The sequence below is a fragment of the Microtus oregoni genome, unplaced genomic scaffold (genome assembly GCF_018167655.1).
Source record: "Microtus oregoni isolate MIOR12 unplaced genomic scaffold, Mior012 000162F_ref0000463, whole genome shotgun sequence".
Classification (NCBI taxonomy): domain Eukaryota; kingdom Metazoa; phylum Chordata; class Mammalia; order Rodentia; family Cricetidae; genus Microtus; species Microtus oregoni.
Genome location: NW_024544817.1, coordinates 446,075 through 462,853, shown reverse-complemented (window position 1 = coordinate 462,853; position 16,779 = coordinate 446,075).

Genomic DNA, 16,779 nt, shown 5'->3' with positions numbered 1-16,779 from the left:
GGGTGCCCTTGATCAAACCCAGGGTCTGCCAGCGGGCAAGCAGGTTGCTCTGCCTCCCTCCTCAGGGAGATTCAGGAATTTGGAGGACCAGCCTCGCTTCTGGTTATTGAATAACTGGCGGGGCATCAGATGTCAGGGCTGAGAAAACAGAAGGACCTACCTGTCGTACCGCATGACCTCATAGCCAGGGCGGTTCTCAGGGTGTCAGCTTGCACTGTTTGTCAGGGCCTCTTTCATCACAAGGGCAGCTTACATCATGCCATATTAAACACCCGTCCTGTCCATTGTCACTCTGCTAACATCAGGGTTGGTGGCAGTTTAAGGTGCCAACTACGCCCTGGAGGGTGGGCGGGAAACTTACTCCTTTTCAGACTAGAGAATGGGAAACGAGAAAGAATGAACAGGTCTGAATCCCAAACTTACCACTAACTTCCCTCCCTGGATCTCCAGTCCAAGCCTTCCCTGGGGAGATCAAACCCTCTGTCTGTCCCTGTCCCCTCAAGATCTTACCAGGCCACAAGGATTGTGCCTTCAGCAGAGCAACCACACTCACGATGGCTTTGGACAACATCTCTGGTCCTTAGCCTGTGCGTGCCCAGAGGCACTTTCCATCCTGGGCCATGTCAGATTCGCACGAAGGAGACTAGAAGGCATCTTGGTTAGCCAAGCACTATTTTCTCCAGTTAGAACTGGATGGACTGGGGAGGATGGAAAGAGAAGCAAGGGTTCTAAGTGATCCCACGTTGCTTCGTGGACACCCTCAGTGCTTTGCTGATTTGGCCTTGCCCTCAGAAGACATTGTTTAACTGCTGCTCTGGCCCCCACATCCTGGGGAAGGGAAAAGAGGCATCCACAGAAGTTGACTTGTGCACAAGGAGAAATCTGTCCCGAGAGGAGACAAGAGGCAAGAAGAAAAATCAGTTTGCAGCCTGGGAAGCAGATCGGGGCCAGGAGAGTCATTTGCAAAGAAACAGTTTAGGCGCTTTACATTAGAATACCTGGGCAAAGTGACCAGGTCAGCCAGAGAGTGGGTAATGGGTTTGCACAGTCCTACAGCCCAAAACAATGTCACAGCAGGGCCACTGTCTGCTGCTGAGCCCCTCCTCATCCCCCCCCCAACCCTCCACCCCCCCACCCCCGCCTTCAGATTATATCTTTGTGTGGTGTACTTTGAGTGTTTCAGAATCAAGAGAGAAGCCTGGTGTCTCTTTATTTAAGGTTATTAATCCTACCGTGAAGTCCTCTCTAACCTCATCTCAACCTAATTCCTCACTCCTCACCAACACACACACACAAACACACACACACACACACACACACCCTGTCTCCAATACCATCACACTGGGAATTGGCATGCCAACATAAGATCTGGGGGACATGTAGTTCAGTCAGATGCAGGGAGTTTGTTCCAATGGTGACTCTGAACGTCTTCCTTAAACCTACTGAATGTTCTGCAGAATCTGCTTTTGGGTGGTTAGCTATGCGGAAGTGGGAGAAGGTTCTCGATAGGATGCTGTAGATTGCTGTATTGCAGCAGCTGTTTCTTGTGAGAGTGGGAGCCAGAGCCAGTGCACACACATGTGAGCATGGACCCTGGCTCCATGGAGAGGCTCAGCGCTCCACATGTTCGTGACATCACTAAGACACGAGACCTTGACTGATGTAGAGCTGAATATAAGGTGGTCAGTGATGTGTTTTTGCAGAATGCATGGAAAGAGCCCTACATCAAATGTCTAAATCTATTTTAAGACTCTAGGAGTTCTCTCCTTTGAAAACAATTAAAAACAGTATTTTTTTATGAGGTGTTATGTGTGTTGGGCACGCACCCTCCTACTGTACTCTACCTCTAGCAAATCTTCTTGTTTGTTTTTAAGTAATCATCTCATATAAAGAGATCTAAAGGCTGGGTGATGGCACACGCCTTTAATCCCAGCACTCTGGAGGCAGAGGCAGGCAGATCTCTGAGTTCAAGACCAGCCTGGTCTACAAAGTGAGTTCCAGGACAGCCAGGGCTACACAGAGAAAACCTACCTACACACACACAAACACACACACACACACACACACACACAGAGAGAGAGAGAGAGAGAGAGAGAGAGAGAGAGAGAGAGAGAGAGATTTAAAAGACACACATGCTAGGCTGGGCAGATAATTCACATGGTAATGTCCTACCTCACAAATATTAGGACCCAAGTCCAGCCCTGAGCACGGATGTAAAGAGCTGGGCACAGGGGCATGCACTTGAAGTCTCAGGACCAAGGAGACTGAGACAGGCAGATTCTTGGAGCTCACTGTCCAGCTAGTCTAGCTGAACTGATGGGACCCAGACTCTGTCAGGGACCCTGTCCCCAAACCAAACAAACAAATCAACCATCCAACCAACCAACCAACCAACCAACCAACCAACCAACCAATAAGGTGAACAAGTCCTGAGGAATGACGCTGAAGGCTGATCTCTGGTCTCCACACTTCCATGTGCATCTCCACACATATGAACATGCATGCCCCCTCTAAGACATAAGTGCAATTCCAAAGAGATTACTGGGGTGCATTGTTTAGTAAACTGACTGTTGGGAAAACCCACTGGTTTCCATCAATTGTTAGCTCTCTGTAAAAAGGCAAGAAAGCTGGGGAGATCTGGTAGTGCACTACCAGACATGGTACCACGTGCCTGTAATCCAGCACAGAGAATCTTGAGTTTGAGGCCAGCTTGGGCACATAGGAAAACCGTGTCTCATAAACCTAAGGACTGGGGATGGAGGTTAATGGTAGAGCACTTACCTAGTCAGTTCAAAGACCCTGGTTCAACCCCCCTACTCCTCCCCCCCATCCCCAGAAAAGAGAGAAGGAGAAAAAAGGAAGAGAGAGTGCAAGGAAAGCAAAATCACCCCCATACCAGGCCGAGCATGTGGTTAGATTAGTTGTAATTAGAGTTGGAAGAGATGAAATTTGGGGTTCCCTTGCCAGCCATTCATCGCTCTGCCGGTTCCTGGGGATTATTTGAGTGAATAAGACAGGCACAGCCCCTTTCTGTTCCATGGCATTCATGCTAGACTCTAAGGGAAAGGATTCAAGTGAGTGACAGATTGCAGGGAAGTTTGGCGCTAATACTCTCCTGGTGCCTTTGTGTCCTTAGAGACCACACCTAGCCCTGGCTGGATGGCTGGATACTGAGATATCTGTGCTGCCTTCACTGGCAAACATGTGCAGAAGCGTCAGATTGATCGGGTGTGCTTAGACTGTGCTAGCCCACAAAGGGAGATCTAAACCAAAGGGAAAAAGCAGAGCTTCATCCAGAGTCAAGTGAGAGAGCCAATGAACAACTTGCAAACTGGCTGGTATAATGATTCAAATGGTAATTGTCCAAGGCCACAGGGGAATGTGGAGGCAGGGACAGTGACATGGGAAGAGATATTGCTGCCATGTGAAGGAGAAGGAACTCAGTGGACCCATAGAAGCCATCAAGGAACCGGGTTCAGGCTGAACCTTGAAGTACGCGCGTGAGGATGGTCCTATCCTCCCAGGATTTCTCAGGTCTAAAGTTCAGTTCTGTTTGATCATCCAAACCAGCTAGACAGATCATCATGTCACCCAATCAAACCAGCTAAACAGATCAGCACATCACCCAGTCACCCATTGTTCCCTGGTGGGTGACAAGCTGTGGTCAAGACCGTAAACAGAAGTAAAGCATCTGTCTGTCCACCAGGTGTGGTGGCAGACGCCTTTAATCCCAGCAGGGGCAGGAGAATCTCTGCAAGTTCCAGGACCGCCAGAGCTAAATAGCAAGACCCTGTCTAAAAAACAAGCAGACAAACAAATGAGTGTGAATCTCCTCCAGAGAGTTCACACCTGAACCTGAAACATCCGGTCACTTCCAAAGCCTTCCCGCTGATCACAGTGTTCAGGGAGACATGAGTGTCTGGGCCGGTGGCAAGGTGGCATCCAAATAGAATGCTAGCACTATTGTCCTCCAGGTTGGAGCCTGAAGCACGAGGCTTTCCAGGCAATGATATATATATATATATATATATATATATATATATATATATAATAAAAATCATTTTTTCCTAACACGTGTTATTTTAAAAAAAATCGGAGGAAGACTGGCAAGTAGAATGTGAAGATACAGGAGGGTCAGCAAGCTAGCTCAGACATCTGGGGTTTGAACTCTGGGACCCACACGATGGAAGAAGAGAACCGTCTCCTACAAGCTCTCCTCTCATGTCTACAGGTGCGCTACGGGACTTTCCCCTCCCCCAGGTCAGTAAATAAATGGAATAACCATTTTAAAGAGAGAAATACAGGGAAGGTAAACCGAGGCAATTGCTCTCGTGCTTGAATGCTTTTCTTGCTTTTCTTTATGACCTCAGAAGTTTAATTGTTTTATATCTACAATCATTTAAAACTTGCTTTTGTCGTTTGACATGATGGCAAGATAAAATTCTTATAACTTTATGTGAGTGTGTATAAGCTCTTGCCATTTCTGTACCGTTGTCTTCTAGCCTTACTTAAGCAGGCTTTGCCAAAGGGGAATTGCCAGTAGAAACGAAGAGTGTCATAAAGACTCTCAAAGTATAATATATATATATATATATATATATATATATATATATATATATATATGTTTGTGTGTGTGTGTATTGTGAATTTTTCCCTAAGGGACACATTGGTTTTTATTTTCATAACAGCGCACACATTCAATTGTAAATTATTTGCCATTATTTCTTACTTTGAACACATTTTAGACAAAGAATTAAGACTGTCTTTATATCTGATTGATTCACAAGAAAGCATAGGTCCCCGATTGTGTGTTGGGGCCAAATCCAAGACCTCCCACATGCTAAGTCCTGACTCTCACTCCTGATCCACGTCTGTACCAGAGAGCCGTCATCCTGAACAGCACCAGCCCCATCCTTACACTGGACGGCACAGAACTGTGCCGGCAGTTTCCACTATAAGCTGTTGCAGAAATGGGCTATGTACAGAAATTCTGCACTGGATTTTAAACTGTCACCGGTTGGTTCTGTAAGCTGGGACAGGGTTCTCTTTCATTTCAGCCACATCTGCACTTAGCGTCAAAGGCACATACATGTCTTACCTTAGCTTGTGAAGTGAGGGGCTCCATAGCCACTGTTCTTCATATGATGACTGAGCAAAGGCCGAGTTTGCTTATGTATGAGCCTGTTCTATTGCATCGCAAACTTCCGAAACAACAGGGCCCCCCTTCTAACTGCTGAGTTGGGGAGTAAAGTGTCCCTCAACCTCCTCTGAGATGTGAGTCTCCCTGTTCAAACCACGGCACACACGGAGTTAGAGTCCTGTTTCTAGAAGCCTTGGCACGAAGCAGCAGCAAGTGACCATTCTGCTTGGTGGGGGACAGTGAGGGGTGACTCCTGAGCAGGTGTCTTATTACAGGAATCCAGTAAGGAGCAGACAGGAAGGAACTGTGCCACTCTGATGAGAACAGAGGAGCCGGAGGCGGTGACTACATCCCACAGCGCCTTAGTCAGCAGCGTCTTCTGGCATCTTCTGGTAAGTGCAGTCCACTCTCAAGGGGAGAGCCCTGAGGGCCACTCACTCCAGTCTTCTTCTGGGATGAGCTAGGGTTCTCAAGTGTCCTTCCTATAGATCTGTGAAGGCCTTTCTGGGCGTCTGGAACCACAGTTGTGTGTGTGTGTGTCACCGTGCCCGACTCTCTATCTTTAGCAGGTCAGTTGATCTGAGATTTAGCCCGTGTTAGCTTCAGCATGTCTGCCCTACCTGAAATGCAGGGCACTTCCCTGGCTCTCTCTGTAAGCAGAACTGTGGTCATAACAATGAACGAATGTCACTTAGAACGAGTTGGAGCCGGTGTCAGCTTGACTTTTTATCATATTGGATGGCTATTTCCTGAGAGCAAACTCTGTACCTGGTGATGGCCAGAGAGACTACGGAGGAGAACAAGAGAGTTCAAAGCAGAATTACCTGTTAAGGCACTGGTAGGCTGTGGGCATATGAGGGGCTGAGAGTGAGGGTTGTGAGTGATGGAGAAAGGGCAGGAAGCTAGACAGGAACCCAAAGACCGCGCAGGAGGATGAGGTGTGTGCCGGCTGCTGCAGGGAGTGTCCCACTCGGAGACTGACTTTCTCCTGTGATCTAGAATGTCCTTGAGACTCTCAAACCTCACTCAGCTCTTGCAGAACCAGGCCACGGAGGACCATTTTGCTATTCCACGAGCATGGCCCTCTGACCAGGTGGCTTCAGAGAATGAGCCTGTCTGCTCCTCTCCACCCTCTGATGGGCTCCCCTGGGACAGCGAAGGAGAGCCCCTCCCTCTTTGAGGAAGTCAGTGCTATGAGGTGCAACAGGACACCTGGGGCCCGGTGACAGTGACTCACTCTGTGCCCTCTGGGCAAGTTATTTCGTCTCCTTGGTTCCTTCCTCTTTCAGAACTGGAACAGACTCCTTGTAGCTATAAAGGTTCGCTGGAGATCACTGCAGAACTTCAGCGTGCGTGTGCATATGTGTGTGTGTGTGTGTGTATGTGCGTGCATGTGTGTGCGTGTATGTGTGTGTGTTAGCCTTCCTGTTTTACGGGGTGCTAAGGCAGCAGGGAAGCCGTCCTTCCCTCCCCCCATCTCCACACGTGTGTGTCTCTCATTACTGTCAGGAGGCGTTAAGTTGGCCCCATGGAGATGAGAACGAACCCCTTAATTAGGCACTGTTCCCACATCCTACGAGGGACCAGCCTGGGCCTGGCTGCTCTGGCATTGTGGGGAGCCTAGCCCATGGGGGCAAGAGGGGGCAGGAGGGCACAGGAGGGCACAGGAGGGCGCAGAAGGGGGAGGCTGCGGCCAGGGCATCTGAAGGACTCAGCAGGTTTACACTTCGCTGACCTGATGGATGAATGGGGCCCTGTCCATCCACAGGGGGCCTGGAATCTTCAATTAAGGCAATTACATCAACAGGTCGGAAGGGCAGCAATTTCCACTGAAGAGGTGCAGGGCTTTAAAGAAAAATCCGAAAGCCACTGTTTTCCCTGCTTTCTTTTACAGGGACTAGGCCGATCAAAGACGACCCCATCTCCAGTCTAATTGGACCATAGGTAGAAAAGAAAGACGTGGCTGGGTTTTGTGTGAGAGCTGGCTGGCACGCGCTCACCCACCTCTGGCTCCTGTCCCATTTGGGTTTTGTGTTTAGAGACCCTGACCGCACAATGCTTTGAACTCGTCACCTTTTAGAGGATAAGACATGGTGCCACCGTCGCCTCTGAGTCTCCCAGCGTGCTGGGCAGTAGTGCAATAAAGAAGCGTGGATTCCTTGGAAAAGCCACTAGCGTCTCTGTGAACATTTTTTTCCCCTCACAATAAAAGCAGCTCACTGCTGTCTACCTGTCCAAAGGGTCCGGTTGCAACCACATACCTCCCACCTAACTGAGCATTTTCTTTTCTTCAGCCACCTGTTAAGTAGTTAAGACCAAGTAAGGCTCTTACCCCAGCAACAAACGATTGTTGCCCGAGAATTTGCTAGAAATGTAAATCTTGGACCTCATTCCAGATAAACAGAAATCTGCATTTTATTTACCAAGCTTTCCAGGAAATTTGTGGACACATTAAGACCTAGGAAGTGATTTTTCTAGGCTGAAATTTGTCACGATAAACAGAAGCGAGCAAGGGGCAGGGAGCCTGGTGCTCATTCGTTTCCATCAGAAAACGAGGATTTATTCTTTCCACTGTGAGGCCAAGAAGGAGCAGTTTATCATTGCGAAGGTATTTCATCCGGTCCCTGAGTAATGCAATCGGTGGACATGTGCTGAACAGCACTATCGGGGAGGTTTGGGGCTCTTGAGATATTTTCCCTGTTTAGGAGCAATCTGAAGTAGTCTAAGGGACTAAAAGAGCTAACCTTCCATAAAGCGTGGTAAGTTCCGTCAAATGTCTGTGCTTAAAATAGTGGGTGACAAAGGGCGAAGCGGCCGAGCAGAAGGGGTCACCCATGTTAACTGGGCATTGTGCTTCCAGCATTTCTAGCTCATCGGCGTCTAGCATCCCCGGGGATTTATCCCTGCCTTTCTCCCCTATCATCACCTTCGTGTGTCCACAGAAGCAGTGGGATGTGTGTGGCTGCCAGTCATGAGACAGGGGACAGAAATGGAGACGCCATGGAGGACCCAGAAAATGTCTCCCATCAGAGGCAGCTTACACCCTGGATCAGCCAAGAGTGTGGGGGCCATCTCTTCTGGAGAGCTAATGTGACGTGGAGTGGTTGGTCACAGCTGGCGAGACAGGGAGTGGGGGCATCCATGCGGCTGCTTGAAGATGCAGAGTCACTTCCTGGTATGTGTGCCAGGACAACATGGCTAAAGACCCAGTACTGCAAAGCGTGAGTTTGACCAGAAGGCGAGCTCTCAGTGGCTTCCCCAGGCCACTAGAGTTTTTGGTCCCTTGTGGACTACCTGTCATAGTAAAGGTAAGGACTGAGGGACCAGGGTTTCTCGGTAGGTGAGACCAGCAGTATGCTGTATTCCCAGGTTACTCCTGCTTGGCTCTCAGTGATTAAGCTAAAGGCAAGGACTTTGTTTTGCTTGTATTGGATAGCACCCTTGGGTGCTGAGTTAAAACTTAACCAAGCTTGCAAATAAGGGTTATCTGTTGGTCTCTGGCATGGCCACAGGGGCAAAGGCTTTCTGCACCATCGCTCTCAGTGTGGACACTCACTCTCTTTGGGAGCAGAGCGCGGTGATACCCTGTCACTGGTCCTTGTCAGTGTAGAGCGGTATAGGTGGACAGTGTTTAGGGGACCCAGGGCATTGCTGCTCTAGGTGGATCTTTACTGTGAATGTGACTAGCGATGTGGTACCCTAGACGGAGCGTGAGATTAGGAACCAGGCCTGACTGGCTCCCAATGTGGGTGTCTCATCAGACAGCGTGGCACTTGGGAAAGCACTTCATCGCCTGCACCCCACTTTCCCACCCCACTTGGGGTGGTCTGCCCTCGCCACATCATGAGGACTGAAGGAGAGTACAGTCCCACAGATGTTGGCTACCAAAGACTCTTACTGTGATCCAGGCCCCAGGAGCCTAAGGCTTGAGAACCAACTGCCTTCAGTTCATGAAGCCTTATCAACATCAGAGCTGATGTTGGAAGGCTCCACCCTGCAGAACCGTGGCCACATATCTATCCTTAGAAACATGCGTGTGCACATGTGTGTGCATGCATATAGATACATTTATATATATTCAGTTATGAAGTGCTTATTGTGCTTACACACTCCAGTTTCAGGGGATCCAACCCCTTTTTCTGGCATCTGAAGGCACCAAGCGCACACACACACACGGTGCACAGTCAGGCACAGAGGCAAAAACACCCATACACATAAAATAAAAATGAATAAATCCATTAGATTTACATAGCTGTTTTGAGAGCCCTGTATGTGGGATGTCTTGCTTTAGTCAGGATGGGTTAGGTAATGCTATGGCAACACTGGAGGCAACAGATACCCATATCTCACAGCCTTGCTCTTTAGTAAACAATCTGCAGCTGGCTGCGAGTCTGGCCTGTGCCCAGCACCTCAGCATGGTACACAGAAACCACTGTAGCCAGGGGAGAGAGGGTGGAGAGTCCTGCATCTGCCGGGAAATGATACTGATTGCCGTCTGTGCTCCACCAGACAGAGGACGTCAGGTTGCCACACCGAACTTCAAGCAGACAAGGAGTAGCAGTCTCCTCCGGGCTCTTAGGAAATAAAATCTGGAAATACCGTGAGCCTTGCGATGGCTACCACACTGGACCTGCAGTCCTTATGCCAAACCCCAGATGCATCTTCACCCTGAGCTAATACAGGAAGAAATGGAGGATTAGTGGGTCCTGCACATTCCCACGGCTTATAAAAGGGAGGTGTGGGATTTAAATTAGAATGTCTGATTGCAAAGTGTTTGCTGTTTGCGGTCACCTATGAGCCTTTGTCAACACATGACTGTATTTCGTGATAAAACAAAAATTGCAGTCGGATTAGAGAGATGGCTCAGTGGTTGAGAACACTGGCTGCTCTTCCAGAGGACCCAGGTTCAATTCCCAGCACCCACATGGCAGCTCACAACTGTTTGTAACTAGAGTTCCAGGGGATCTGACACCCTCACACAGACAAGACACTAGTAAACATAAAAGAAAATTAAATAAATTAAAAAAAATAAAGAACACTGCTGGTAAGGTAGTAGCAAATGGATGACAGACACGCTGTAGAGTGCGCGTGGAGGGACGTCACATCTGTGAAGGACAGCCCTGCTGGCAAAGGTGACTCCCAACTCTAGATCTTGACCAGGTCAGATTCAGACATTGAGAGATGTTTATCGGTTGTTTTCCCCATCAGGGTGTTACATGTTCAAGGACCATCTCTGAAGTTTATTTACTCCACACACTTGGCTTACTGGAGGGATGGGGGCTCCAAGGAAAGTTGTTTTGAACTGGGTTTGACCAAGGAACTTTTCTGGAATGGGCTCTAGGGAGGGAGAAACCAGATACAGGGGCCAAGTAGGAACTGGCTTTGATTACCAAGTGCAGCCTCCCTCTCTTTCTCCCTGCTCTTCCTCCCTCCTTCCCTCCCTACCTTTCCCCCTCAGCCTTGCTATCTGCTTAGGCTAGTGCTGAGTGTGTGTGTGTGTGTGTGTGTGTGTGTGTGTGTGTTTGTGTGTATGTAGGGGCATGCTTGGGGGGGATAGGAAAAAGTTTGGCTCCCTGAGGTCTCATAGGATAAGGCCCCAAGGTCCAGTGTTTGTCTAGAAACTCAAGAAGAAGCCTCCAGGGTGAGGCAGTGACCCCATGGAGTAGTGTGCGTAACTGGAGGAAAAGAAAATAAACCTGCCACCCAGTGCACAGCCTGTAGGTCGTGGGGGAGTGCCAGCCTGCCGCTCAGGGCTGATGAGTCAGGAGCAGACTATTTCGCCAGCATGCCACAGCCTGGACGCTGCTGCCCCGAGCTGGCCCCTCGCACCTGGCCTTGCCCACAGCTGGGTTCCAGCCAGCCCCCCCTGTGCCCCTTCCTCCCAGGAGCCAGGTTTGGGAAGGCAGCTGAAACAGAAGACAGTGTTTGGGTGGGTTTTATTCTCCTCCTCTTCGAGATCCCCCAACTCTGACTCAGGGAGAATTTGAGGGTCAGAGATGGACTAGTACCTCAGCGGTGGTTTGGATACACTGAGGGGTAAGAGGAGCTGGGGGCCACCTTTGTACAGTACTCAGGGTGACAGTTTCAGAGTTCATCAGCTGCAACAGGGCCTGACCGAAAAGTCTCTACTGGAGAAGCCATTCTGTGCGCCTTTCTGGGACTCCACTATTTAATTCCCCCTCACCTCTCCACACTGCCTCTCATCCATACGCTGGAAGATAACGGTACACCTCAGAAGGCTTCTAGACCAGCTGTTGCCAAGCACAGTGGCTCATCATACAGGAAGCTTTTAAAAACTCATTCTCTCTGGGCAGTGGCAGCTCACATCTTTAATCCCAGCAAACAGGAGGCAGAGGCAGGTGGATTTCTGAGTTTGAAGCCAGCCTTTTCTACAGTGAGAGTTCCAGAACATCCAGGGTTATACACAGAGAAACCCTGTCTCAAACAAAACAAAACAAAACAAAGAGCTAGTTCCAAACCACAGAGAAACCCTGTCTCGAAAAACCAAAAAAAAAAACAAAAAAACAAAAAAACAAAAACAAAAAAAAACAAAACAAAATAAAAAAAATAACAAACAAAAAACCAAACCAAACCAAACAAACACGTTTTGTCTGAACTGAGGTTCAGCTGGTAGAGTGACTGTAGAGTATATGTTCGGTATGGTGGCACATACGTGTAATCCCAGGCATGCAAGACTGAGTTCAGGCCAGCCTATGTTCACAGACGAGAGAGAGAGAGAGAGAGAGAGAGAGAGAGAGAGAGAGAGAGAGAGAGAGAGAGAATACCTCGGGCTCAGCTCCAAAGTTCTGACTTCTCCTCCCTGGGCAAGGGCTGATTTTGGAGGTCTCACACCCTGTGGGCCATTCCATGGGAGGCCACAGTGGGGACCAAGTGTGTTAACGGCTTGTCTTTAAACGGTAACTAACTTTCCTTGTGCTGATTTATGGCTTGTAATAAGGCCTAGCTTTCCAGACCTGTTGGGAGGACCAGCACTGCCTCTCTATCTCCTCTCTACAGGTTGCCTGGATGCAGGCCTCCTTCAAGGAGCCAGTTTCTGCACTGGCCCAGAGCCAATCCGTGCAGGGAAAGAAGCCCATCCCCACGTGGGCCACAGTGTTCTTCTGGATGCTTCCTTTAATGTGGTAAGTCAGAAATGTGCCCCCCAGGGCTTTAGTCTGTTTGGCTTTGAGGAGGTACAGCCAGCCCTACCTCTGCCCCAGGCACACCAGGCCTGGCTAAAGAGGAGGATGCTTTCTGGGTGGACTGAGACCAGTCTGCACGGTGCTTTCACTTTCTTTTCTTTTTCTCTAGTTCTCTGTCTCTCCCTCCCCTACAGGGTCTTATTATGTTGCTTTGACTGTCCTGGAATTCACTATGTAGACCAGGCTGGTCTCAAACTCACAGAGAACTGCCTACTCTTGTCTGCCTTCCAAGTGCTGGGATTGAAGGCATGCACCACTATGCCGGGCTTCATTTTCATTTATTCATTCCAAGTACTTCATAAAAAGATAGAACCAGCTTTGTTCCAGGTATCCAGGTCTTTGGTCCTATAGGACCTGAAGGGCAGGGAGGGCAGAGGATGATGGGTGGACCTTCTGTACCCAGTGACACACAGAATCCAGAGAGAAGTGTGGCTCTGAGGATCTGGGGCCCTCAGACTGTGTGTGCATGAGTGTGTACTCATGTGTATAAATGGGATGTGTGTGTGCCCATGCAGCCCTCCATAACCCACCCCTGCTTCTGTACATTCAACCATGGCTGGAAAATATTTGGAGAATAACTGCACTGACTGTGTATATACTTTTCTTTGTCATTATTATTCCCTAAACCATACAGTATAGCAATCATTTATATAGTATTCATGCTATTTTAGGTATTGTAAGTAAGCTTGAGAGGCTCTGGAGGACATGCTTAGCTTAGGTTTTATGCAAATACTGTGCCATTTAAATAATTCATATATTTCTTTTTTTGAGACAGGAAATTGATGTCTGAGTTGGTCTCAAATGCCAGGGTTCAAACCTCTGCTTTGGGGATAGCGGGACTCCAGCCACCCACACTCACCAGGCTCCTGTGCCATTTTATATAAGGAACCGGAGCACTCGCTGATCTTGGTACCTGTCTCCCACAAACAGGGAGAGAATGACATTTATGTAGAGAGTAAGAGAGATGAAATAAAGCCTGTCTAGCAAATCAGGTAAAATGTTACCACAATGTCATATGAGTCCAACATCTTTAGACAGTCTCTGTATTATTCTTTGCAACTTCAAATTTATTTATTCAAATTATTTTCTATGTTTTATTGTTTTAAAATTTATATCCAAGCCAGGTGGTGGTGGTGCCTTTGATCCCAGCACTTGGAGGCAGAGGCAGGCAGATCTCTGTGATTTCGAGGCCAGCCTGGTCTACAGAGTGAGTTCCAGGACAGCTCAGGCTACACAGAAAAGGGCCCATCTTGAAAAACAAAAGAAACAAACAGGTAGAGTGTACATAGCTTATTCAAGGACACGGAGCACACTAGCGGCTGGGCTTTGGAGGCCCTCTTTTAGGTGAACCTCACTTATCACATCCTCCAGTTTCCAGACCAGCCTGTTTTGACTCAGCTGAAAGCCTAGTTTTTGAGGGCAGTTTTCGCTGAACACACACTCAGTCTGTGTGCCTCAGTTTCTCATGCTTTCCGTCCTTGTACCATGACAGACAGAAGTGAGTCATTTTTCACTTGACACCTGTGGCTCCTACTGGATTGTAAGCTCCTTGAGGACCCACTTCTCATTTCTGACTGTATCCCGAGGGCACATAGAGACCAGAAAGACTGAGCGACAGGGTGAGCCACGGGCGCACACAGGTGGACACACACGTCTGCGCTCATTTTCTTTTAAAGTTTGATGGCTCTCTCTGCCAAGCAGATGTGAGGAGCAAGGCTGAGAGGGGCCATCTGCCGAGAAGCATGCTCTCTCTGAAAAGGATATCTGAGAACAAACGGCAGTATTGGGGAAGGTAGGAGGATGATTTTCCTTGGCCAACCACCCACAAAGGCTCTCTGGGAGAGAATGGAGCTCTTGCATGCAGGTGACACAGGGATCCCCGAGATGGGGTAGCAGGGTGCAGGAGTGCCATCTTTCCAGAAATGAAAACGGCCCGCTAGCCATTCGGCATCATGTCTTCCTGCCCTGGGCCACTGGGGAGCTCCCTCCTCCCTATTGTGGATGAACATCAACAACACATATTGGACCTCCAGCTGCGCCTGTGCACAGCTGTGGGGAATGGAGGCAAAGGGGCAGGGCAGCTGTGGCCAGAGTGTGCCCACTAACCAAGGAATTGTCATTTTGCGTTTTCGATACTTACCATGTCCCATACTCGAGCAAAGCATGAAGGCAAGTGCGTATTATGAAATTTGCCAGTCTCCCAGCCCTCCCCGTCTCTTTATTCATCTGGTGGTCAGGTTTTCAAGATGACTGTAATGGGAGGTGTGAGCTTGAACAACCAGATGTGTGTATGATGCTTGGCCCCGGCTATGTTCACCTTTCCCACGAGAGTCTGCGCCGGTGTCCTCAGTTGGGTTCTGTTAGCTGCACAGTGCTCCCCAATGTTGCTTGGGAAAATGCCCATAGTGTCTAAAGAGCCAGGCTCCAGCCTTTGGGGGGAGCCTTTTGTTGTGGCAGGAACAAAGAGTATTGAGGCACATTGATGGGACATGAAGGAATTGTCACCACTAACCACACCGCAGTTCCACACATATGGTTGGTCCCTTCAAGACTGAGTACAAAGGTAAAATGCAAACTAGACTTTGAAGATTTAATGTTAAAATGTAAACCATCTTATTTAATACTGTTTTTAAACATTTATTTTAAGTTAAATCATATTTTAAATATACCAGCTATGTAAAATATGCGACAAGTTGGGGACTGGCGAGATGGCTCAGTGGTTAAGAGCACTGGCAGCTCACAACTGCCTGTGACTCCAGTCCCAAGGGATCTGACACCTTCACACCAAGGCACGTGAAGTAAAGTTAAATAAATTATTATTTTTTAAATGTGACAAATCAATTTCACCAATTTTTTTCTTACTTTTGTAATATGTGGCGTTTAGACCATTTGAAATTCTGGACACGCTTGAGTGCATGTGTGTTTTGTGTATGTATTCAACACACTTCCATTGAATTAAGTTCCCCTAGGGCCTGAGAACCAGGTGCAGCTGAGGCAGGAAGAAAAAGCAAAGGAATAAGAAGGAACACGAGCAACTGATGGGGCCCTCCAGCCTGGTCTGGGAGCGCTGGGCTTCCGCCTGCTTCATGGTGATGAGCTGGAAGTTCCCAGGATCAGTTTCCTCTCCTCCGTGCCTCTGGTTCCCCTGTATGTAAGACCCTGAAGGGAGAAGAGGATGCCACCCCCAGGAGGGCAGGAGCATCCTTGTTTTGTCCCTGACAAAGTGGGTGCTCGCTGAGTAAATGAATGGGAATAGGAAGACAGAAATTCTCCATTCTTCTTTCTGGGGAAGTGTAGGCTTGTGGAAGCATCCGGGCTTGGAGGTTCCTAATGACACCTTTGAAGACGCCTTTGTCTATAAATCCACGGCTCCTAACAAAGGCGTGATGCGTCCAGGGCCCATGGGTGCTAACAGCAGACCAAGGGTCACCTTCAGTTTCTTCACTACATTGAAAAAGAATCACCCAGAGGAATAACTGAGTGAAATTTCTGCTCACCTGAGCTCCTGGCCAGGGCAGCTTCCTCCTTTCTGTCCATTCTAGGACAGGTAATGGCTGGAGGAAGAATGGGCCCAGCAGGAACCCACTCATACCAAAGGCTCAGGTTGTCCAGTGCTCTCTCTGTGTGTGCTCAGGCGGGGCCCTGCCATCTCTCAGCCTCTTCTTCCTGGGCCTGAAGAATTAGAGTCAACCCTGAGGGAGACTGGAGGAGCCTGCAGGCTAGGCTCAGCAGCCACAGCCCCTAAATCATTCATGCAGGGGTGGAACAGGCCAAGCAGCACGGAGGGGATTTTCATAGATTATACTGAAAGAATTACAATGGTGCGGGAAAGGAGCCGGGTTCCCACAGGGTCCGGTCACTCCTGTGGGGACTGTGGGAGCTGGGCCTGGCTGCCTCTTTCTCTGGACAGCAGCACACATAGCTTTTAATAATTAAGTAACTTTAATTGTCCTGGGAAAGCTGAGCTTGCCTTGGGGCACACGGCACTAACTCATACTGTTACCAAGAGAGATTAACGAATGAGAATTGAGAGATGATTCTCTTTTTCAGGGCTCCTCACTGTTAAGACTTATTATCCAAATTTTAGAACCTCATGTATCTGCTTTGAGGGTTGGAGGGAGACCCAGGACCCAGAAACTAAGGCTTGTGAAATTAAACTCCATGCCTCTGCAAGGCAGTTTTTAAAACATCAGACAGGAAAATGTTACCATTTATTGATTCTATTCTGGTGATGGAACTTTCATGCAAGACAGAAGAATTAATAAATAATAATACATTAATAAAAATGCATTCCTTTTAATGTATCTGTTGCTTAGGAATGATCTCACTTTAGTATTTGGGAGTAACTCTTCTCTCTGGTCCTTTGAAAAATGTTCTAAATCCTGTCATTTCAGACTATATACACAGATACCAATAATGTGATTGGCACATGGATAT